This window comes from Pantherophis guttatus, chromosome 4 (assembly GCF_059756535.1).
Source record: "Pantherophis guttatus breed Tessera chromosome 4, ASM5975653v1, whole genome shotgun sequence".
In the NCBI taxonomy this organism is placed as follows: Eukaryota; Metazoa; Chordata; class Lepidosauria; order Squamata; family Colubridae; genus Pantherophis; species Pantherophis guttatus.
The window spans coordinates 130,743,557-130,768,238 of record NC_142066.1 but is presented as its reverse complement, the minus strand read 5'-3'; the positions used below and the strand labels follow the sequence as shown (position 1 = coordinate 130,768,238).

At 37.5% G+C, this 24,682-nt stretch overlaps 1 protein-coding gene across 1 annotated transcript in view; it reads left to right on the top strand.

The window, feature by feature from the left end:
* KIAA1217 (KIAA1217 ortholog) overlaps window positions 1-24,682 on the top strand; it is a 450,644-nt gene that overhangs the window by 161,036 nt on the left and 264,926 nt on the right. The window lies entirely within an intron of this gene.

Genomic DNA, 24,682 nt, shown 5'->3' with positions numbered 1-24,682 from the left:
CGTAGAGTCGGGGGCACATACATTTTTTCACCCTTCCAAGCCAATCCATCCTGTTGTTTAATCAGATGCTGGTTGGTTTTCACCCACCCATCCACTTGCAGAGCATTACGTAGAGCTTCCTTCCACTTGGAAGGTGCGTCGACGGATCCTAACGTCCATCCTTTTAGCGTTTCCTCTGGTATCATTGCCTGAATTACCTCATCCCACTTGCTATGGAACTGTGGCATATGGGAGATGGCATCTGCTAGGAAATTCCTACCTGCTGTAACGTGTTTTAAACTAAAATTGAACCGTTGAAAGTATTGGGCCCACCAAACCTGTTTGGGTGACAACCTCCTGGGCGTTTGCAAAGCTATTAAATTCTTATGGTCCATCCACACCTCGAACATCTCTTTAGTGCCCTCCAGAAGGTGTCGCCAGGCCATGAGGGCCCACTTGACAGCAAATGCCTCCTTCTCCCATATAGCCCACCCTCTCTCGGTGGGAGTAAACTTTTTTGAGGTATAGGCGCATGGGTGTAACTGGCCGTTTTCGTTGGGTTGCAAGAGAACCACGCCAATCGCTACGTCGCTGGCATCTACTTGTACAACAAACAACTTTTCTTGGTTAGGGTGCTGCAATATGGCTTCTTGGGCAAATAGCATTTTTAACGTCTCAAACGCCTTTTGACAATTCTCTGTCCATAGAACATGCTGTTGTGACCTGTCCTTTTGTAGTAAGAAGGTCGGTGAGGGGTAAGGTTATTCTTGCAAACTCTGGTATAAATTGCCTATAAAAATTGGCAAACCCTAGAAACTTTGTAATTGCTTCTGTGTGACAGGGGGTTGCCAATCTAACACCGTTTTCACTTTATTGGGATCCATGCCCAATCCTCTTCTAGATATTCGATACCCCAAATAATCTAGTTCGGTGCAGTGAAATTCGCACTTAGACACTTTAACAAATAGTTTGGCTGCTAGAAGTTTTTGTAGGACCTGGCAGACTAAGTGCATGTATTCATCCATCGTATTGGTATAGATTAAAATATCATCCAGATATACCAACACTCCACGATACAGGTGGTCATGTAATACCTCGTTAATTAACTGCATAAATACCGCTGGAGCTCCTTGCAATCCAATGTCCAGGTCGATGGCGGCTTTGAACCATTCCGCGAGGCGAGGTGAAAGGCCCTGGTACACACACGCCTGCCTCAATTCTCGGTCTAGCCCGAGGTGGAATTGATGCACTAACATTCGTTCAGGCCAACCCCGCAGTCTTCCCGCCAGGGACCTGAACTCCCGCACATACTCCTTAGCGGGACGGCCCTTCTGTCGTAGTGACACTAACTCTCTCTCGGCTTGTTGGACTCGTGACTCGTCCTCAAAACGTTTTCGGAGACCCTCTAAAAACAAGCTGACATCAATTAACTCTCGGGCATGGTTGCTATGGAGGTCAGCCACCCAATCTGCTGCCTCCCCTCGCAGTCCCATAGTGATGGCTACAACTATAGCCCACTGTGATGGATAGAGATGGCCATATAAGTCAACGTAACTAATCACCTGACTTAGGAATATGGCCAAATGGTCAGAGCTTCTGTCGAATGTAGCTTGTAGGGGTGGAGGTCCCCACATCCCTTGGGGAGGCCAACCCCCCTGGGGTCCCACATATGCTGGCCTGGGTGGAGGGCCCTGTCCGGGTGCTCTATCCACTCGAGACCCGTGTGGTTCTGTTGGGTGGGTGGTACTGGTATCCCACACTCCCTGTTCATATGCACCCCTCCTTCCACGGTCCATCTGGTGAGGCCACTCCCCTTCAGATGGATGGGTACCCACGGGGGAGCCGTCAGGTCATCTAGTGGCCCTCTCAGATCGAGAGCCTAACCACAACTTGGGGCTGGCTAGCCGGAACCGGTGGTCTGCATTGGAAGACCCCCCCGAGCCTCGCCATGGTGGCACTTGCTCCTCGCCAGGGGCCCATGGTTGCCACAACGAGGCATCTCTAAAGCTGAATTCTCCATATTTCTCCTTAATAATATCCAGCGTGGAGGAGCCAAGTCCGGTTGAATAGCTCCAATCCCCTTCATCGTCTTCCACCCATCGTCGTTCTCTCCACCGCCGAAAGGGCTCTCCCGACATCTCTAGGGGTGGGTCTTTTCTTGTACGCCCTCCTCCAGTTAGCGCCGGGCTAGTCCACCACTCCACGTGGCAGCCAGCATGCCCATGGGTTTGGCGGCGGGGAGTTTGCTATCCCCTCCCCCTTGGCTTTGCGGAGGTTCCTTTGGGTGAACTGCGGGAGCATGGGGGTCAACCTGGGCCGTAACGCTCATGCCGTTCTCCTCCTCCATCAGGGTTACCTCGGGGGATTTTTCCACAGGGTCCACACCTTCCGCCATTCTCATTCCCGAAATGAACGGAGAAACTAATGCTGATTTGAAGATAGCGCCAACTTTCTCTCAGCTCCTTCTCCCGGGTGATTCGCAAGTAGCAAGAAAACACAACGGGACACATGCAGAGTCCTCAGTGAAGTTGGTTTAATGCTTAGCAGGAACTCCGGAACAACGCTGAGCACTATAGCAGTTTAAAGTTGGCGCTACGAACAGCTGCTACGTAGCGCCCTTTATACATTTGCTCCACCCTTCCCTTATTACCGGCCGGATAGCATTCAGCTGTGACACGCAGTCATGCACGCCTCTTTTCCGGGTATCTCGTTCATGGGAGCATCCTGGTTAACGTCCCCCCCACCTCGCCATTCCTAGCCCAACACTCCGGCCACCTATTCCCGGTGCCACCACCACCATTTGTGAGTTTTCTGTGTTCATCATCTGGGTGCAGTCCTGCGTCCTTGTTTGTTCGGTTTGTTGAGCGCAGTCCTGCAGTACCAGGTATGTGTGCATGTTCTCTTCCTCCTCCTCCCCATCCCATTATCGTCGAGCGGAGGCTTGGGCTCGACACTAATGTTGTGTTCAGCATGAGCCCTTGTCACAGAGTGTGGAAACTGCTAAAAGATTGGCAGAAAAATTAACTAGATGGAAGAAGTCATATTAAAGAAGAAAAAAGAAAGTTCATAATATAATAGTCTTGGGGACACAGCTTGTCTTTGCCTGGCAATCAGTGAATGCTAACAGGCTTATGATAAATTTATTTATTTTATTTATTTATTAATTCAATTTATATGCCGCTTTCTCCGGAGATTCAGAGCGGCTTACAATGCATTTTAAAAAAAAACATTATAAAAACATTTAAAAATTAAAACATTAAAACCCATTCACACCATTCATGGCCGGATCTCACAAGATCGCAACAGTGAGATCAACGGCCCCTGGCCTGTTGGAAAAGCCAGGTCTTCACCGCTTTTCGGAAGGCCAATAGGGTGGGGGTGGTCTGGACCTCAGGAGGTAACTGGTTCCAGAGAGCTGGGGCAGCCACAGAGAAGGCCCTCCCCCACGGGCCCGCCAGCAGGCATTGTTTAGCTGATGGGACCCGGAGAAGACCAACTCTGTGGGATCTTACGGGTCGCTGGGATCTATGTGATAGAAGGCGGTCTCGAAGATAACCTGGCCCTGCGCCATGTAGGGCTTCAAAGGTAATAACCAACATTGAACATTGAACTTGAATTGTGCCCGGAGACCAATAGGGAGCCAGTGCAGCTCGCGGAGAATTGGTGTAATGTGGGTGTATCTAGGTGCACCCACGATAGCTCGCACGGTTGCATTCTGGACCAACTGTAGTCTCCAAACACTTTTCAAGGGTAGCCCCATGTAGAGCATGTTGCAATAATCTAACCGTGAGGTGACAAGGGCATGAATAACTGTGTGGCGAGCCTCCCAATCCAAGTAGGGTCCCAATTGGTGCACGCGGCAAACTTGTGCAATTGAAGTAAAAGCTAGATGTATTCATAAATACATAGGATAGGAATGCCTCCCTCTATTTAAAGTAGAGATTGGAGAGAGGGAGGGAGGGAGAGAAAGAGAGAGAAAGAGAAAGAGAAAGAGAGCTTCCTTTCGCTCTTAAACTAGACTGGCTGGATGAGAAGCAAGGACAGATTTAAAGACACTTTCCCTTCTGTCTCCCCGTTTGCCTTAGTGGTCCAAGTAGCCTCATTGGCACTAAGACATGATGCAGTCTTCGATGAGCAGTTATGGCATGACCTTTTAGTCATCCTTATAGAAGGTTTCCCAGGAGTGTCTATCTGGGCTGTATATTTAAAAGTCACAATGGTGGCCAGATGCATGCAAACAAAGCCCCTACGCCAAAACCTTGCACCTCACGATGTACATAGGAAAGAAGTGGGCCTTTAATCCCTATGGACACTCTTTCCCCAACAAGATATTCCCTGAGTCTTGTCAGAGCTGGAATAAAAAGGTTGGGAAGACAAGGGAAGGGAGCTTTTTGATGCCAAGCTAAAACATTTGGTGCCAGATGAAATATTTGCTAGATTATTTGGCCATAATGGTTTCTGCCCCTCTTCCTAGATATGACAGAAAGGGCATGCTGTAGATTCGGATGAAGGTAACTTTGTTGGCCTTCCAGAAGCCCTTAAAATTCTAGTTTTCCCACCAGGCACTAGTGAAGGGATATTAATGGCGCACAATGTATATGGGGATACATATTTGTAAGATATTATGGTTTTTTTAATTGATTAGATTGCACATTGCATTTTAGTTTTTGTTTGATACCCAAAGATCTGTTGCTAGATAGTCAGCTATATTTATTTGTTAAACGAACAAAGAATTTCTTTCGAACTTTTAATATTGTTTTGGAAGTTAGTTTTGGAGGTAAAATGTTTCCAAATTTTAGCAAGTAGAAGACATGTGGACTTCAGTTCCAGAATGCCCAAGGATGTCTAGGGAATTCTGGGATTTGAAGTCACATGCCCTCAAGTAACCAGGATTCAGAAACACTGTGATAAATATCACCCTTCAGTAGGAGGTGAGCTGTGAGTAGTATTGCAAAATCACAAGAAATTACCGTAACGGTACCTTTTCCAACTAACCAATTTTATTAAAAGGCATAAGATTTCATGAGCTATAGTTCACTTCATTAGAATCTTTTGATTTCTCCAGCCATGAGAATCACAAATAACATTTTTTCTCATTTGAAAGAGACTTATAAAACCAATTCTGTATCATCAATCTGAATAAGAATTAGTAAAAAAAAAATAACGTAGGGTGACAATGTGCCTACTATTTTCTGCATGAAGCACTTGGTTTACAAACTAATTTAGTGCAGCTGTTACTTAGACCTTTTCATAAAAATCTAAATTTTATATGATTTCTGCTATATCTTATTCCCAAAATAAGACATCCCTTGATAATAAGCCCAATTGGGCTTTTGAGTGCATGTCAATAAGGCCAAGCGCTTATTTCAGAGTTCAAAAAAAATAAAAGACAGGGTCTTATTTTCGGGAAAACACAATATGACTTTAGCTAATAAAAGAGTGCAGCTTTTGATGTGGTTAGTTCAAGGGGTGGGCAAAATATTTATCCCTTTTCTTCTTGGTGAATGAAAATACCTGTTTCTAGGAAGGGAATTTTTGAAAGAAGTAGACCTGAGCAATATAGCTACAATTTTCTTTCACAAGATGACATCACAAAAGCAGGTTATTGGTTCATCACAGTTCACCGCCCCGAGTCCTTCGGGAGAGGGGGCGGTATAAAAATTTAATAAATAAATAAATAAATAAATAAATAAATAAATAAATAAATGAATGAATGAATGAATGAATGAATGAATGAATGAATGAATGAATAAATAAATTGCAGCAATAATCCAAAATTTGTCTGTTCGACCTGTCTTCATTTCCTTCTGATGGTTTCCTTTGGTTCTTCTGGTAGCTGCAAGAGTCTTCGGGGCATAATTTACAATAGCCAGAAAAGTTTCTGGCTACTGGAGGTGCTATAGGAGATTGTTGCAGCGCAGAATGGGACATTTAAGCACAGAGCCTTGACTGTAGTTCTTTCGCCCCCAGCCACTCACCTCAGCCCATTTACAGCCAGCTTTCCTCCTCTGCTGGCCCTCTCCTGGCCATTCTCCATGGCGAATGGGCCCCTGGTCCTTCATTCATTGCCACCCGTTGTCTGGTGGCTATTTGTCCTGTGCAGCCAAAGGCCTGGGTCAAATGGTGTCTGGGCAAATGGGCAGGGATGAAGGGCAAGGGGTGGAGAGCCAGGGACCCATTGGCTGTGGAAAATAGCCAGGGGAGGGCCAACGGAAGAGGAAAATGGGCTGAGGTGGTGGCTGGGGGCAAAGGAGGCGGGGCTAAGGGTCTGGGTCTAAACATCCTAGACCTGTTGGAGTGATGCAAAGCAATATAGAAGTATTTGACTGACTTGTTATTTTGCAAATCAATGTTAAAAAGATGTTTCATTCAAAGCTTTGTTAAAATGAAACACTTATTTCATCTTTGCACAGGTGTGACACGGGTGAGATAATCCTCTATTCTAGCGGAGACTTTCACATAATTATTGTTCCCATTATGATATTTAGGAAAAGTGAAGCACAGAAGCTGGGCCCATGAATAACAGCTGTGGTGCATAAGACTAAAGAAATGTCATCTCTGTTATCATGTACACTGTTTAATCAAGCTTAACAAATATTCCTCCTGCTTCTATAAAACCTCTGATGCATTTTGGATTTCATGATTTCTTTTTCAAGGATGAATAATATGATTCATAAAACATGTTCAGGCAGTGTTTACTTAAAATTCTACCGTAGGATGAAAATTATAGTTGGTAAGTATGAGTGAAGAATACTTCCAGGGAATTCTGAGAGTTGAAGTCCACCTATCTTAAATTTCCTAAAGTTAGGAAACAGGGTTCTATGGGATGATACAACAGCAGTTTTTATTCTCTGAGATGTCATCTTCTGTAAAGCTAGCTAGTAGAGTCAAACATCACTATTCTCTAGTCTTCACTGGGAAGAAATCACAACTTCTCTGCAACTATCTTGCTTAACTACTAAGTAGTAAGGATCTTTTCTTCCTTGATCTCCCAGCTAACAATGATAGGCAAAGGTTGGTCCCATTCTGCCTGAGGACCAAATGTAGCTTCCGCCTTAATTTCACACCTTCCCCCTCTAAGCAAGCAATTCAGACTTCTAGGAAGAAGTTTATGCCTCTTTTGCACAGCCTTTTCTTTGACGGGGGAAAAAAAATAAAGCAATATAAAGAATTTGAGAAGAACAGAAAGAAAAAGGTTGATGTTTTCATTATGAAAAAGTAGACTGGCAATAAGTGAGAAATTGTGCTCCGTCTCCATTTACTTTTTACTTCAGTCCCGTTCTCTATTGGTCATTGCAGAACATTGCAGTTGAGCCCTTGATAGCAAAATGGTTAACCCAGTTATTGGCAGAGAATATATCTTGCATGGACTGAGGACTGGGAGTGGGGTTCTTAGCCAAGAGGACATTTTTAGCAAGTTGGAAGTCATTTTATTGGGCAAGTACCAGATAAAATGGAGAGTTTCTAGGTCTTGCTTTGGCTAGAAACTGGGCTGTGGCCAGATTTCTTTGGAGAACTAGCATTATCCCATCTACTCCTATTTTCTCGCCTACTTTGGCATGCTGTTAGCTAGACCACCAGAGCAGTTCCATCCAGGTACTCTCAATTTAACCTTTGCCCAGCTTCAAAGCAAAGAAAAGAAAAGAAAAGAAAGGATGAAGTGGAGGCAAATAGTGAAAATAGCTACATGATGTATTATAGGGTTAAGTAGCTTCTATTACAGCTTCTGAATTCCTTTCATCATGCAACCAAGGAATTGCAAAAAATGTGTGGTTCACTTTTACATACTGTAGTGTAAGCCCTAAAATAAAATTAACAGTTGAAACAAACAAACAAACAAACAAACAAAAAATCCCAAAGCCTCTAAAAACTCCAAATAACTAACAGGAAATCCTAACTACCTTTATTTAATTACTATGGTCAACTTAAAAAGTGCAATATTATGGTCCCAGGAGATTCCCTCTGAAAAATTATTAATTGTGGCTATCCAATGATTGCTTGGTTAACTGGGGTGAATGCGGTGAGGAGAAATAATGGGATCACACATCTTATTTTAAAACTTTATGACCAATAGAAATTAACTCTGGCAGCAAATGTTTAGTTGCTGTTTGTGCTTTCCTAAGCATGTAACATAAAATATTGTTCATGATTTGCTATGTATGATATGCGTCATGAGTAGAATGTGTTAGGGAGTAATGTTTTACTAATGCAAAATATAGGCCACAGCCATGCCGTTATATTGCATATGATCTGCACAAATAAATATTTAAGCTGAAGGTACATATGACTGCTTAGCCTTGGTTTCACAGCGGCAGAACTAATTCTATCTTCAGGTTTAAATCTACAATGGATTGGCTTTGGAAGCAACAGATTAATAGTTGGAAAATGTTATAGAAACAGAGATTTTTACAAATGGGGGTGGGGAGTTTCACATGTTTGTACTTTAATAGCTTGCTGTGAGTGATGCCACCAATGCTATTTTAGATGCCAAGTCTTATAAATTTAATTCTGTTGCACAAAACCATCGTGTGAAAGGAATCCGCATGATTAGTAAAATTCCTTTTGTGCTTTTTCATTGGGATTGAGTTATGCGGTTGCATGATCAGAGCATAAGCACTGCATCTGTTATGTCCTTAATTAGGAATTACTGCTAAGAACACTTGAAAAGAATTTGTAATGCCAATAATCCCTGGCAAAATAGTAGGTATTCTAGTTCATAAGCAGTTCATCAAGATATTAACTCCAAGTTCTCTTTCGTTCCTTGGGCAGGAACAAAATGTTTGGGGAGTCAGAAATGTTTGCTATTTTAATGTTTGCTAGTGCTTTATTTATTTATTTACATTTTCCCACCTTTTCTCCAGGAGTTAACAATATTCATAACACTTCATCTCCCTGGCTTTTCCCAAAACATTTCTGTGAGGTAATACAGGCTAAGTATATACAATAGCTACTACGATACAAACATATGAAGCTTCCCCCTCACCTTTATAAACTCTCATTTTCTGCATTTTCAAAATATTAATTTGTTGCTTCTAGAAATCAGTTCATTGTGCATATAAATCTGAACAATGAATTAGGAGCTTCCATAGTTGTGAATGGACGTATACCTGGATTCTAGTACAACGTATCAGCCACACTATTTCTTCTTTATCTTTTTTTTCTTGAAAATTTCAGCTTTCATATTCTTAGAAGAAAAAGCAAAGTCTTTTGATTATTGCTCAGAATTTAAAAGAGTTCTGCTGACTGGAAAAAAAACCCCTCTTGTCTTTTGTTGATCTTGTACGCTGATGCACACGACCTATTAATGTGATTTTTGGCGTCCCCATACAAAGCCACTCATCCATGGTGAATGTGAAAGAAGCTTCCTAGTCTGAACAAGTACAATGTCACATTCCTTTCGTTTTCTAACAAAGCTCTTAATTGGTGTGCTGTGACTAATGAGCATGAAGTCCCAGAGGAAATGGAGCAGAATTTTCTATTATCCATCAGGATGAATTTAGCACAGAGATTATCAAAACTTCAACTCTGGGGTAAATCAGGGTCAGAGTCCCAAAATGGTGTGCAACCTAATAATTGAATGTTTTTTTTCATAAAATTGTACTGATCAGTTTTAGCTGAACTAGGTTGTGCATGGACTACTTTGGACAGTATTGCAATGTGATCTTTGCAGCATACTACTAAGGATTTTTTTAAAAACTACTCTCAAAATAATAAGTGAATACCAATAACTTTCTATTAAGAATTCTATTATTTTAAAAAGCCTGCTAAAAGCACAATTGATAATTGCTCCTTTCAAGTAATATGGATATGCATATCTGTGTGTGTGTGTGTGTGGACTGCATGCATACATATACACACACACATCCATCACACTATTGCCTTTTGTGGCAAGCAACATCATGAAAAGTTGAGAAATAAATAAATAACAATAAATAATACGCAAAAATATAGAGGCATAGCAAATGTAATTTAAAGGTAATGTTAAAGGTTTCCCCCGTCCAGTCACGTCCAACTCTGGGTGGTGGTGCTCATTTCTGTTTCTTAGCCAAGGGAGTGATTGTTGTCCAAAGATATTTCTGTGGCCATGGCTGGTATGACTGTAGGCTGAGGTGCATGGAACACTATTACCTTCCCACCAAAGTGGTACCTATTTATCTATTTGCACATCCATGCTTTATTTTTGTTTTTGTTCAGTCAGGCTCTGCAGACTGACAGTGGCAGCAGCAGTAGGGAGAGGGGATGGTTTTGCACGATGCATGCCACTTGTGCAATGGAGCTTCACTTAATCGCCCACTGCTTGCACCACCCAGTTCCATGGCCCAGTACCAGGTCAAGAGTGGGGACCTCTGTTTTTGGGGATCTCATCAGTTCCATCAAATCATGATGGAACTTTTTTGGCCTTTCTAGGAAAGTCCATTCCTTTCACTCTACCTTCATCATATATTTCTTTTGCAAGTCAACCCTCACTCAATCTCTCTATATGACCAACTTTATTCAATGGACTTCTTTTGTCCTGAATCAATCCACATCATTCAACATCCATTCATTTTGCCTATGTCTTTTTGTTGTACCACAAAGATTTGTAGATGCCTTATTCCTGCTGTAGTCAACTCACTTTTATGTGAGATATGTAACACTCATATCTATTTTACCAAAGGACATCTCTTCTCTCTCCTCACCATGTATTGCTTTCCACCTCTCCAATAGCATTTGCATATCTTAACATTCTCTTTACCTTTCCCCATATTACCTTTTTATACCAAGGTATACAGTTTGTTCTTCTTGTTCAACATCATAGCTGTGTGCAATATATTTTAGCTCTTTCTTTTATAATTAAACTGTTCTCTTTTGTGCATGTATTCATCAATTACAATATATAAGATCATTAAGATTTATTACATATTTCTCTTTTTTTTTATTTCCACAAGTACCCAATATTATTCATTTCATTAGTTAATCCAAACTTTTTATTATTTACCTCTCTTACATTCAAAGTTTTTTACATTCAAAATCTTCCATTTGGCATGATTGTTGCCAGATATATATTAACATCTACTACCTATCATGGGTATATATTAACATCTACTACCTATCATGGGTTGGGTCAGCTGAGTTTTCATATAATGCTTTTTTAATAAGACAGGCCCAATTTGAGTTCAATTATAACATAAATCCATGTTCTTCAAATGTTGCAACTGTAAGATGAGTGGACTTCAATTCCCACTGAGCCTGCTGGCTGGGAGTTGAAGTCCATGCATCTTAAAGTTGCAAGTTTGAAAACAGCAGTGACCTAAATAATACTTGTATTATTATATATAGAATTTGTATAAAATTTGTATGTACAATAAATTGTACACATGAAGTATTACTTTCTATTGGTAAGGACACAGCCGGTCAGCTTTGATATCTTTTGTCCTAATGTGCCAGAAATGCAGTCAAAACCCAGTTTTACTGGAAGCAGGTTTATGCTATTCTAAGCAAGCTCTCATACCACATGGAATTTGCTGCAAGACAATCTGGATTGCATATCCAGGAAAAGAATTCATTCTGAGAAAGCCTAAGTTGTAAACTTTTATTATTAAGCCCCCTCATCAAAGGCTGGCTCCAGTAGGTTGAATGAAATAGCTGGCTCAGATGCAGATGTTATGGTCGAGTATAGATGAGATTGTAATTCAGAAATGGAAAGCTTCTTACCCTCCAGAAGTTGTTAAATTGCAATTTCCATCTTAGCCATGTTAGCTAGGGTCACTGGAAGTTGCATTCCAGCACTTTCTGGAGGACCACAGGTTCTCAAATGTCGGGTTGTAGAATAGACTTATCTCTGTCATTTGCCATTTTCAAATAGTTTATCCTACCCAAAAAAATAAATAAATCATATTGATAGTCAAAAAACAATTCAATAAAGAAAAAAGCAGCTAATGTTTTAGGGTGGCAAAGAAAATTTGGTAAGATCAGCAGTGATTGCCCATCTTCCCTGAAAGATACTTGCTTAGTATCTTTTAGCTTATATCCTAAAATAAAGTAAAGACATTTACAGGAAGGAACTTTCTATTTCCCAGCTCCTTTGTAAATGGGTGAGTCAGGACAGCCTGACTAATGAGTACAAGCATCAGAAAGAAAAGAAACTAAGATTGTACCTCAAATTAACTCATTTTATTGTCTAAGACAATCAAGTTCTTCCTCCATCTCCAGTCTACCCTCTGGGGTCAATTGTTGAACGTCCCCTTGAATATCTGAAGCTAGTAGATTAGTATGGGTGTCAAGATAGCCTATGAAACATATACAGCTTTGTTTTCAAAGAGAGAGGGGTTGTATAAGGAACTCAGGGAGTTCAGTTGGAGAATCACTTTTCCTTCCCTAAATACTACATCTAATTTTCTACCTAAGGCTCCTGCCTCATTCTATATAACAATCAGCCCAGTCCTTATTTAAATTTCAATACACTGTGCCATCCTGACCTCATCTCCAACAAAGTATGGAGCAGCCAGGTTATATGTTGAGCCTAAAAGGCCTAAGGCTAGAGCTCTGCCTGAATGAATAGTTCTTCAATGATCTAAATTCTCTACTGTATCTAATCATATTTGTTCTTAATTGTCTATGTTTTACCCTTGCAATAATGTCCACTTGAGTTTACAACCAGTTTAACTTGTGACGCTAAAAGGCAGAAAAGTGACCATGGGAAAGAAAGCACAGGGCTCAACTTTGTGCTTGATGGATGGACTCAAGGAGATGATTCAAAGAAAGCTTGCAAGGAAAAATGAGAAGTGCAATATTGAAATACCAAATTACTAAAGATGAAGGAGTGGTAGAAATATTTTAAAATAGAAAATTACAGTAACTAGATGTCATCAATATATGGGTGCTTTGGGAAGCAGCTAAGTTTGACGTGGAATGAGAAAGACAGAGAGAGTGATAGCATTTAGAGCTTGCACCAAGACATAATCCACTCTAGAATGGGCTAATGCAGTTGAATTCTTAGCATCCTAATTAACATTGTTCAGTAGCAGTAAATGGTAGCAATGGTAGTTCTGTGATATCAAGATAGCAAAGATTGCCTTTGCCTGCCATAAAACAGAATTTGCAATTCACAGTTATATAGATCATATATCTAAACATTCAAAAGCAAACAAAAAGTATTGACATGCTAGACAAAACTAGCATGGTGTGTAGTGATTTAGGCCCCGGCATTGTGTTAATATATCCTGGGCATGCTAATGTATTTAGTTAAACCATATGCTTTTATTTTCTGAGGATAGAAAATTATCTAAACACAAAAAATAAGTTTTTAAAACGGGATAAGATGGGTTAAGCATGTTGTGTGATCCATCTGATGAATGATCAGCTGAGAGAAGGAATGTCTGAAATTGAGGTCATGAACAGAGATGAGCTATCTAAGAAAAATCAAGCAGAGAAATCAAGGGAAATGAGGACAGAGCAGAGAAAATTGGATTTGGCAGCAGGGAAATTAATCAGTGATTTCTGAAACAGCAATTACAGTGAAATGGAATGCAGAAGGTAGAAGCTAGATTAGGGAGTAGAGGGTCAAAGAAAAACTGGAGGACAGAAAATTGGGACAGCAAAATAAGTGGCAAGCTACACAACACTGGAGGCAAAGGGGAGATAGTAGGGCATGAAGGGTCAATACTGTTATTTCTTGGAAAACTATAAAACTGGTTCCGAAGGAAAGAAAAAAGTGTTAGCCAATTTGGAAAAGAAACAAAAAGAGAAGAGGATTGGCAATCAGCTTTTAAAATGACAGATGTTAAAGGGGACGTACAGAAAGATGAGAACAGTAGTCAACTCATTGAGTGAGATGGCAGAGAAGAAGAAAGAGTTGAAGGACTAGAAGGAGAGTTGGAAGGGAAAAAAAATAGTGAGAGCAGCAGAGGAGACAAAGTTGAGAGAAAAGAGGAGCAGGCAATTGGTTTGTTCTAACTCCTTCCTACCCCATTTTAATATTTTTCTCCATTATTTTTCCTTCATAGAAATCAATAGTCCGACCATCTAGCACCTTTCTGGAAACCTGAAATAACTCTTTCATATTATATATAAATGGATTAATTTTGCAGGAATATTGAATGAAAAATTAAGCAGAAATATTGATCAGCTTGTTCATTTAAAATGCTAATGTACTGAATTATACTTTAGATCAGGTATTCCATGGCAATTGTTCCACTTCTCCTTCCCTAAATCCTACATGACACTCTCATTCATTCTTCCTAGAGACCCATTTAAGTATGACCTGAAAATGGCCATTTAAAATCAATATAATCAGCCAGATTTTTCATTTTTTTCTCCAAAAGTTCTGAGCTGTATGACAGTGTGATTATTACTGTGTGCAAGAAAAATAAGAAATATATACTGAATATGGAAGGTTCCTTGTTGTTAGCTATAATGAATGAGTTGAGAGCAACCATGAATTGAAGGGGAACTACAAAGAATGTATGTATGTATGTATGTATGTATGTATGTATGTATGTATGTATGTTTTTTATTCATTCATTTATTTATTTATTTATTTATTTACTTACTTATTTACTTACTTACTTACTTACTTACCCATCACATTTATATAAAGTTAACAGGAAAGCAATGAAACCTTACTGAATCAAGGTTTATTGAGCCTGTAGTAGAGTGGACTAAAGTACTGTTATTAACATCTGTTGCTTGCAATTACTGCAAGTTCAAATCTCACCAGGCTCAAGGTTGACTCAGCCTTCCATCCTTTCAAAGGTAGGTAAAATGAGGACCCAGATTGTGGGGGCAATAAGCTGACTTTGTATAAATATACAAAAATATGAAGGCTATTGCTTAACGCATTGTAAGACGCCCTGAGTCTCCGGAGAAGAGCGGCATATAAATTAAAGTTAAAAAAAAAAATCAAGGAAATACAAAAAATAATAAGTGGAAAGCAGAATCTGGACATGATGGAATGTGTGCAGTCCTAAAGAAATGACTACATGGCTGGGGTATCGACAGAGTAAGCTTTTAAAAAAATCAAGAAGGTGACCCAATAATACAACCAATTTTGCACATTGCACTTAAACAAAAGGTAGAATTTCGATTGCACTTTTGTGGCATCTTGACTTTTTTGACCACCCTTTTGTGGACAACCCTGATAAAAAAACTATAAATCAATGTGCTAAGCATAAAACAGTTGTTGCAACTGAACTTGAGAGAGGAGCCATGCCAGTAAGAAAAAAAATTGAGGTGAAATTTAAGAAGAGGTAGCATTTGTGAAGAGGCCAGGATTATAACATAATTAACCAGAATTACCATAACAAAGCTTTACTTCCATGGTAAGGATGCAATTCTCCCTTGTTGAGAGAAGGATACAATACCCCTCAGTATAGCAAGAGAAATCACATCACTTTTGTGACACAAAGCTGCTCAGTGGTGTGTGGACACATTGCCCTACTCAAACCTAATGTCTCCAATCACTTATCATCCATACATGTTGTGTTATCTGTGATTTAAAAGACCTTAACCTAGATATGAACCCAACAAACTATCCAGTATAAAATATATTGGATAGACTAAAAAGAAAAACTTGGCATATATACTGCAATTCACAGTTTTTATGTGTCTTGGTTTAATAAACCATAGGATGGACAGTTTTAATTTTACTCTAGATTGGATGCCACAGTATTCACATCTGGGGGAAAATAACAGAACAAAAGCTACATAGATAACTATTAGAAATAATAAGTCTACTTGTTTTTTAAAGTATTCAAGAGTATATCAAAGAATATTTAAAAGATCCAAAAATTTTTAAATTATGCATTTTCACCACCCTTCTCCTAAAAGAACCCAATAATGTTCTTCTCACAATTTTAAATTTTGAAAAAAAATTAAATTTAATAAAAATATATAAGATTTTTATAATTGTTGCTAAATTTAAATCCTTTCCATTCAAAGGGAAACTTCTATTTCTTTTTCCTATAGAAATATAATTCATTAACCCAAACCAGTATCAGTTAAAATAATTAGCATGAAAATGACATTAACAGTCATAAACAAATTTACTCAAAATTAAACTTACCAGCAGCAGCCTATCAGCTAACATTTTACACTTCAAACACACTGTGAAAAAGGACTCTTTTGGCAGCCTTCCTGAAAGCAAGCTGCATGGGGGCTATTTTGACAGGGGGAGGGCAGAGCTATTTCACAAAGCTGGGACTCCCACAGAGAAGGTCTGCTTATAAACTCCCACATTTCATCTCATAAATGGAGAAAGATGAATTCAAACCAGTCTTTTAGAAACCTGAATGCCCAAGATGAGCAGGTTCTGTATGGAAAAGATGGTTCTCTGCCATAAAACTTTAAATTTAACAACCAACCTATTGAATTGTGCTCAGAAACAAACTGTCAGCCACTGCAACGTCTGTGAAATGAATAAACCCAACAGTAGTTCTCATTAGGCTAATGAGTTTTTGCCGAGTTTCTAAACAAAATCCTTGACACATCTTTGTAGAAAAAAGAAAAACCAAAGTTTTTTATTATATTTTGAAGTCCTTTTGTGTAGACAGCTGCAATACCTAAATTTACAAAGTTCTATTTTATATGTACAAAATAAGGCTTGGCAGCTTAGAATTACTGCCTGAAATTATGATGGGAAAGGGGGAAAAAATGAAAATCAGGGTAGGACATTCATTATTCTCTGATATCTTGAGAAGGAACTTCTATAGATCATTTTTAGATGGGCAGGCTAAAGGTTCTGTTTTTCTAATGTGTCACAGTTAAAGCTCTCCTTGCTAATAACTAAAAATTGATTTGGGGAACAGACTACTGTCAATGATTTTTCCTTCAATCAGAGGTGGATAATAAATTTAGGAGGTAAACACTGTGGTTACAACTAGAGGGAAGACTAAGGGTTGCAGAGACTGGAAAGGTATCATGTAGGCTTTTGTTCATCATACAGATAGGAAGAATCAGGATTCTGTTTTGGAAGTTTTCTTTGTTCTTTTAATTATCTTAAGCTTATTTGAGGGCTACAATTTCAAAAAGATGAGACAATTTCATTTGTTTTTAGAAACTATAGACTTGAAAGAAATATGGAAGGAAAAGAAAGATTGATGATCAACAGTCTTACTTGTTATTATGAAGAAAACGATTCTATCTATGTCTATCTATCTATCTATGTCTAGCATTATAAACAATGAGATTTGGAGCAAGCTAGAAAGAACAGTGGGTGTGTGCCTCTGAGAAAAGATTAAGAAAGGTTGAAACTTTTTTATACCTTGCAAACTAGATTATAAGAATTTGTAAACATTTATATTTTTGTTTTTGGAGTAAAATGATTTTATTTATATTATGTATTCTATGCATTGGAGTCTAGGTGTACAGTATTTATGATCTGGTGGAGGGTTTTTTAGACATTCTAGAATATTTAGATTTCAGAATTTTAAATAATAGTGAGGTTTTTGACACATGTTTTGCCCTAATTTTTTCTGAATTCTACCCTGGTCCAAGATCTTTTTTTAGCATGTACACATAATTTAATCATAAGCAAATTAAATATGAAGCAAAATTTCCATCTTATGACCACTGTTATAGAAAGAGAGCGGTGAAAGAGGAAGAAGCTAAAAGTGCTTGATTTCCAAATTCAATCAAGATCTATGAATCTGAGGTAATATTGATTAGATCCCTCAGTATGAAAAACTACCTTGCACATTTTCTCGGAATACAGGAAAAAATGTGACGGGAATTTTAAATGAATACACAGCAAATTTTAGGGGCTGATTGAATGTCTAAAAATAGAAATTCAAGCACTCTGAAGCAGATATAGATATTTTAAAAATGAATAAACATGTAGCTGACTTTTCTTATATTTCAATGCTTCCACAGCTGTTTTTGACATCCCAACATGTAGCTTTATTGATTGTGTTGCAATCTGGTTTTATTCATGCCAAGAGCTGTAATTTAACATGTGAATGACCTTGCTTGGTTTTAAAAGGAAGAAATGCAGTGTAAGGATTTTCAGTAAATGGCAGGATGTTTAATCAGTTTCTTTGCTTTAAAGAACAGTAGGAAGGAAATGGTGTGTTAAAGATTATGACTTTTTATACATTTTAACTTTCTGTACCAGGATCTTAGGACAATAGAAAATCATTGTTTTTCCTACAGACCTTGTTAGAACACTCTTATTTTTAGAAGTTTTATTACTCCGTTCATTAGTATACTCTGTTTTTCTGATTTATTTCCTATGTCATTCTACCAGATGCTTTCTCTGTCCTGCTTGAAACTTTGAAGAGCTTTATAACGTATAACCAGGATAAATAGTAATATAATGTTACATACAGTAATATAACTAATTAAAGACTTAGTTTCACAAGAAAACAATGGCAAATACATGAAAAATGTCAATATGTATCTTTAAAAAAATATTCTAGGGACTGAACATGGTTTATATCGTGCAAATTATCCTTATGTTCAAATATTAAAAATAATTTTTTTATATACAAAGTAGTTGTTTATACTTTTTAATTATAGATTCTTTATTTGAAATTAATCTAGTGGGTTGGTTTATGACAATTTAGCTATAATATAGTTGTTTGTTTTGTACTTAGCAAAACATTATGCAAATCTAGCAGTATCATTTACATACCACATATATTATATTTTGTGTGATCCTAGTCAGTTGTAGTTTATTTGACAAGTTATAGAAAAATCATGGTTTTGTTTGAATTTAAACTGTGATTACAAATGCCATTGAGTATAAGAGATTAAAACGGATAATATATTTTTGAGTATAATACAATACCCTCTATTTTTAAGAAGATTCATGGGTCTTTAAGAATGCAAATATTTTGAAAATGTTAATTTTTTTTTTTTTTTTTTTGCTTTAATTTATATGCCGCCCTTCTCCGGAGACTCAGGGTAGCATACAATGCGTTAAGCAATAGCCTTCATACTTTTGTATATTTATACAAAGTCAGCTTATTGCCCCCACAATCTGGGTCCTCATTTTACCTACCTTTGAAAGGATGGAAGGCTGAGTCAACCTTGAGCTTGGTGAGATTTGAACTTGCAGTAATTGCAAGCAGCAGATGTTAATAACAGTGCTTTAGTCCACTGTGCTACCAAGGCTCTCATTTCATTTAATATTAAATGAAAATTTAATAATAACAAACACACTTAATGTAATAGAAATCAATGTTGCAGTCCATACTTAGGAAGAAGTCTGCTTCACCAAATTGTTAATGTTATTCATAAGAAAAAATGATGGAGTTTACAACTTAGCTGGCACTTGGGGAATTGTTTCTGAGTTAACAGTAATATGTTCAGGTCAAAAATTGCTTAACTCAGAAGTTGTAGCACTTAATTTGAACAAGATTGGACAAGATTGCATTCAAGATTTTTCAAAGGTATCCTGGGATAGTTACAAATGATTAATCTCCATTTTAAGTGCACTAATTGCATATTTTTTTCCTTCTGCACTTCGATTTTAATTATGTAACAGCTGATATTTCCATATGTTGTTTCTTAAACACTTAAACCATTCTCATTTTAGACAAATATATATATATTAAATTTTTTTTGCCTCAGAATGAGACTATGAACATTTAGTAAATCATATTGAATCTGCAGGTAATGAGTTTTCTGAATAAGTTAGCATATGTAAGCATAAGGCAAGACTATATAATAGGAGCAGTCCTTTGAATAGTAAAGCATTGGCTAGGTGAGGAATTCTGTCAATTCAGACTATTTTTTTTAAAAAAAATGCTTCCTGTTCTATTAAAATTGTTGAAAGTTCTATTAAAGTTTCATGAACTAAAATAATGCAGATTGTGAAGGTATGAAGGTTGTAACATTGAGGATAAAAGTATATTAAATCAAATGCTATTATATAAACATTAGTGTTAAATTAAGAGAATGAACAGAAATAAATTTAAATGCAAATAGGTCATTAAAAACCAGCATACATTTCTCCTTTCTTCAAATTATGTATCTATAATACTTCAGATTTGCTGCAAATGGATTTTTTCCTTCCAAAAAGTAATTGCATATTAAATGATAATTAGTTGCAGCTATAATGAATTCAAAAAAATTAAATTAGATAACTTTTAAAAAATAGAACGCCTGTTTTCAATTAATATCTTACATTTCTTTGTTATATTAATTCATTCAAAACTAAATTCATTGAGTCTGATGAGATTTACTCCAGGTACGAGATGAAGGACTGCAGCTCTGAACATTAATTCTATATAAATTCACTAGAATGTAACTTCCACAGAACTGAGTGGGATGTTTGAATCATGGAACTTTTTATAAAATTCTAACATTAATGTGGTTAATGATGTCAGCAAAATGTGCAACTTCATTGTAATATAGCTGCATGTCAGAAAGTAGCGATGATATAAGGCTAAGCCCTTAGTTACAGAAACTTCGGATGTAGTTTTTGATCTCCTTTGTTAATACCGGCAACTTGTTTCTTCTTTGAGGAATAGAATTGAATTATTTTTTTGTTATTGGCCAAGTGTGATTGGACACACATGGAATTTGTCTTTGGTGCATATGCTCTCAGTGTACATAAAAGAAAAGATACATTCGTCAAGAATCATAAGGTACAACACTTAATGATAGTCATAGGATACAAATAAGCAATCAGGAAACAATCAATATCAATATAAATTGTAAGGATACGATCTAAGGATAGAGCCTAACAGAGCTCTAAAACTGATAAAAGATGCAACATAACATATAGAAAATCATATCGCACAGAATCCCTTGGTCAAAGCAAAAGTATCAGTTGTGTCAAGATGTATATTACACAATTCATTTATATGACAGTGTTACATGACAGTATCATGTTGTGCAAGATGCTACCTCCTCCTTTTTGTCCTTCAGATCCCCACATCTTCAGTATTGGCCATAGGTAGGACAGCTGGAGCTTGTAGTTCTGGAACATCCAGAGTATTGCATTTTGAACCTCTGTGCTCTGGAGTTATAGTCATTTGGCGTGTGTGGTTCTATGGTCTATACATGTGGAAGAGGCACTTTTTTATTTTGAAAAAAATCACATCCCAAAATTTATGGCAGAGTACTGAGGCTGCAACATGAGAACACCACCAAAAGAATAAGGCTGAAATGTTCAGCCTGTATATCTTGGTCAGAATGGAGGCATTTAAAGGAAACTCCGAAAGTTTTGCATGCCTAATTTACAAAAGGAGTTAAAATTGTGCCAGTGACAGCCAAAAAAAACAGCACTTAATTTCGTTACCTCCAATTTAGAATGCAAAGGGAGGGATAAAATAGGGCAGGCCAGCAATATGTAGCACATGTTTGCACAAGCCTCTTTGAATTGTTTCATTTTGTATGGAGTGGTCCAAAACAATATCATACAATGAGCAACCATCCCGTCTAAATCTGCACACTGGGGAAGCAAAACCTGAAAAAAATTCTTTCAGGATAGCCTCATTCACTTTGTCCAACCTATGCATTTCAACTTGTCAGATTTTTCAGGGCAATTAGGAAGACATTGGAGAAGTATGAGAAAGTTTGAAAAAAGATTCCTTATTGGTTGCAAATGAGATATGATTACAAATACAGCCTATACGTAGTTCACCTCCCCACAAATAGATACGGATTTTTGTCACGGTATGCAGGAACAAATATGATAGGTTGGCTTTCTATTGGAGATAGAATGGCTTGGTTTTTCTAAAGTCAATAATAGAATTTGGGAGAAGTCTATAGACTGAGGGTAGGAAAATGGCAGGACATTAATTGTTCTTCATAGCTTCTGATTAAAGTTAAAGCTTCATGGAATCTCTATAAAGTTAGAGAACAATAAAAAAAGTATATTATTTTTGTTTTAGGAATATTTTATTTCTGTAGAAATAGGTACAATATCCAGTTAGCAAACCGATATTTTATCCCCATTTATTCCATGGTGCTGAATCTTATGTACTGTATTCAGCCTTGGTTCTTACTATGTTCAGAAAGGTATATTTTTTCCTGTAGATTATTCCTACTATTGTCACCTGTGATGATTCAAAGAAGTCTTCCCAAATCTTTTGGGAGATTCTGGCAGAGAATCAATTGTAGCATAACAGCACCATTTTAAGATTTGTCCAAACCATTATATCTACTTTTGGATTTTTTTAAAAAAATGAATTAGTAACCTGTTGGCTGACTGGGATATGGGCAGCTTTACAATGTTTGTGCTTTAATATTTAAAAGGGGTGAGATACATTTTTCTTTTTTAAGCACAGTTTGATTTTGATTTTGATTTTGATTTTGATTTGATTTTCTTTATTTCCTGTGAGATTGGTCTGTCTCCTAATGTTGGGATAAAGGCGAAAAGTTAAATCATTAAATCCCTATGCTATCACTATCTCTCTTACACAGTCAGATTAGGGACTGAAAGCAAACAAAATTGCCCTGGGAAATAAGTAGTGTAATGGCAGCAACAGGAACTATTGACTTCAAAGTGTGTAGGACAAAGACCTAGAGAGTTTTTGGAAGAGGGTATGAAACCCATAGCTTCCATCCTAAGGGTCTCACCAATCTGCTACATTTATTGACATTTGCATCAAGCAGACCTTCTATAAAAGACTTATTCAGAAATGGAAAATGTACATTTAATTTTACAGTTGTAAAATTGTACAATTGTAAAGTTGTAATAGTAGAACAGTACAGCTTTAAATCAACAATAATACTGTAAAGAAGACAACAGTAAGTTTGAAGAGATTAATTGTATACTTCAACAGGAAGAGAAGGAGGACCTGTTCTCTTTATGATATAATGATAATTTTGAAAGTCAACTTATTATAATTTGCTGCTGCAGGTGCAATTGTCATAGTAAATTCCAGCTATACTTATTGGAATACAAGACTGCAGAACATTAATCCATATATATAAGGTGACCAGATTTTAACATTGGTAAAGAGGGACATTGTGGGTGTGGCTTATTTTGTGGGCGTGGCTAGCTGGTCATGTGACTGGGTGGGCGTGGCTACCTGGTCATGTGACCGGGTGGCCATGGCTATGTCTATAGGGTAAGGTGAACAGATTTTAACATTGGTAAGAAGGACACCATTGTGGGCGTGGCTTATTGTGTGGGCGTGGCTTGGAGGCCATGTGACTGGGTGGGCGTGGCTACCTGGTCATGTGACCGGGTGGCCATGGCTATGTGTATAGGGACTACTCAGAGGGCTGAAAAGTCATTTCTGACAGGTCCTCACACTTTTGACTGGTCCTCACACTTATGACCATCCTCACATTTATGCCCGTGCAGCATTCTTAACAACCATGTCACTCATTTCACAACTGCTTCTCTTCAACAAGGTGACAAGATAGGGCAAAAATGTAAAATGTGAGGACAGTCGTAAGTTCGAGGACTGGTCAAAAGTGTGAGGACCAGTCAAAAATAACTTTTTCAGCCCTCTGAGAAGTCCATATGCACAAAAGGACTAACTAGAGGGCTGAAAAAAGTCATTTCTGACAGGTCCTCGCACTTTTGACTGGTCCTCACACTTATGACCATCCTCACATTTATGCCCGTGCAGCATTCTTAACAACCATGTCACTCATTTCACAACTGCTTCTCTTCACCATGATGACAAGATAGGGCAAAAATGTAAAATGTGAGGACAGTCATAAGTTCGAGGACTGGTCAAAAGTGTGAGGACCAGTCAAAAATAACTTTTTCAGCCCTCTGAGTAGTCCATATGCATTAAAGGATTACAGCAATAGAGAGGGATGAAGGAATGGAAATTAGAGTAGGAGTGAGGGTAAGAGAGGGAGTAAGAGAGGAGGAGAAGGAGAAAGAAAGAGGAAGTAGGGAGGAGAAAAAGAGGGTGAGGGGAAGACAAAGTAAGAAGGAAAGAAAAGAGAGAGGTGGTAGGTTTGAGGAGAAAGATTGCTGTACAATAAAAAAGATGAAAGGGAAGAAAGCCAACCCCAAGCAAATATAAAGATATTAAGATAAAGAATGAATTGTTAAACTTTAAAGAATAAAAGAGAACAAATATGAATAAATAGCAATAATTAGAAACACACATACAAACATACAATGTATTTTCTTTGAACAGAGTATTTGGCTGGTTCACAAATTTAAACAGCGTTTAGTCATTTCAATTAAATTTACAATTTCTATATTTCCTTTTTGCCATATTTATTCCTCATCTATTTTTTAAAAAAACCAATATTACACTTCATCCTCATCTCTAATCTTAATCAAATTCAATTTTTCCCTTCTATTCTATATTATACCCCTTCCCATTGTCATCTATTTTTATATCCATCCTCACATTGTTTAATTATGTAATTATGTAATACAGTTGTTTAATACAAATTCAACATTTTAATATAAATCAATTAGTTATATAACTACCTTTTTTGTATATTAATCAATATGAACATGAATATTCCAATTATTTCCATGCAATCCAATTTCTTACAAATCAATTAATTCTATTTACCAATAATAATAAACCAAATAATTTCTCCCATATATTCCTCCGAACCACAACTTAACCATTTCTGCTTTCAACACAATATACAATTAATAGTATCTCAATTATTACAATTCCCTAGTTAAATACAGCTTTTTTCCCTTTGTGTTTTAAAATCTTGAACTCTCCTCCTAAATTTCCCATTGTTTGCAGTTTTTCACCTACCTTTTTTGGGGAGGAAAAATAAAAATAAAAATAAATCTCTCTCTGCCTCATTTTGTCACGCTGCACCAAAGATCCTGGTT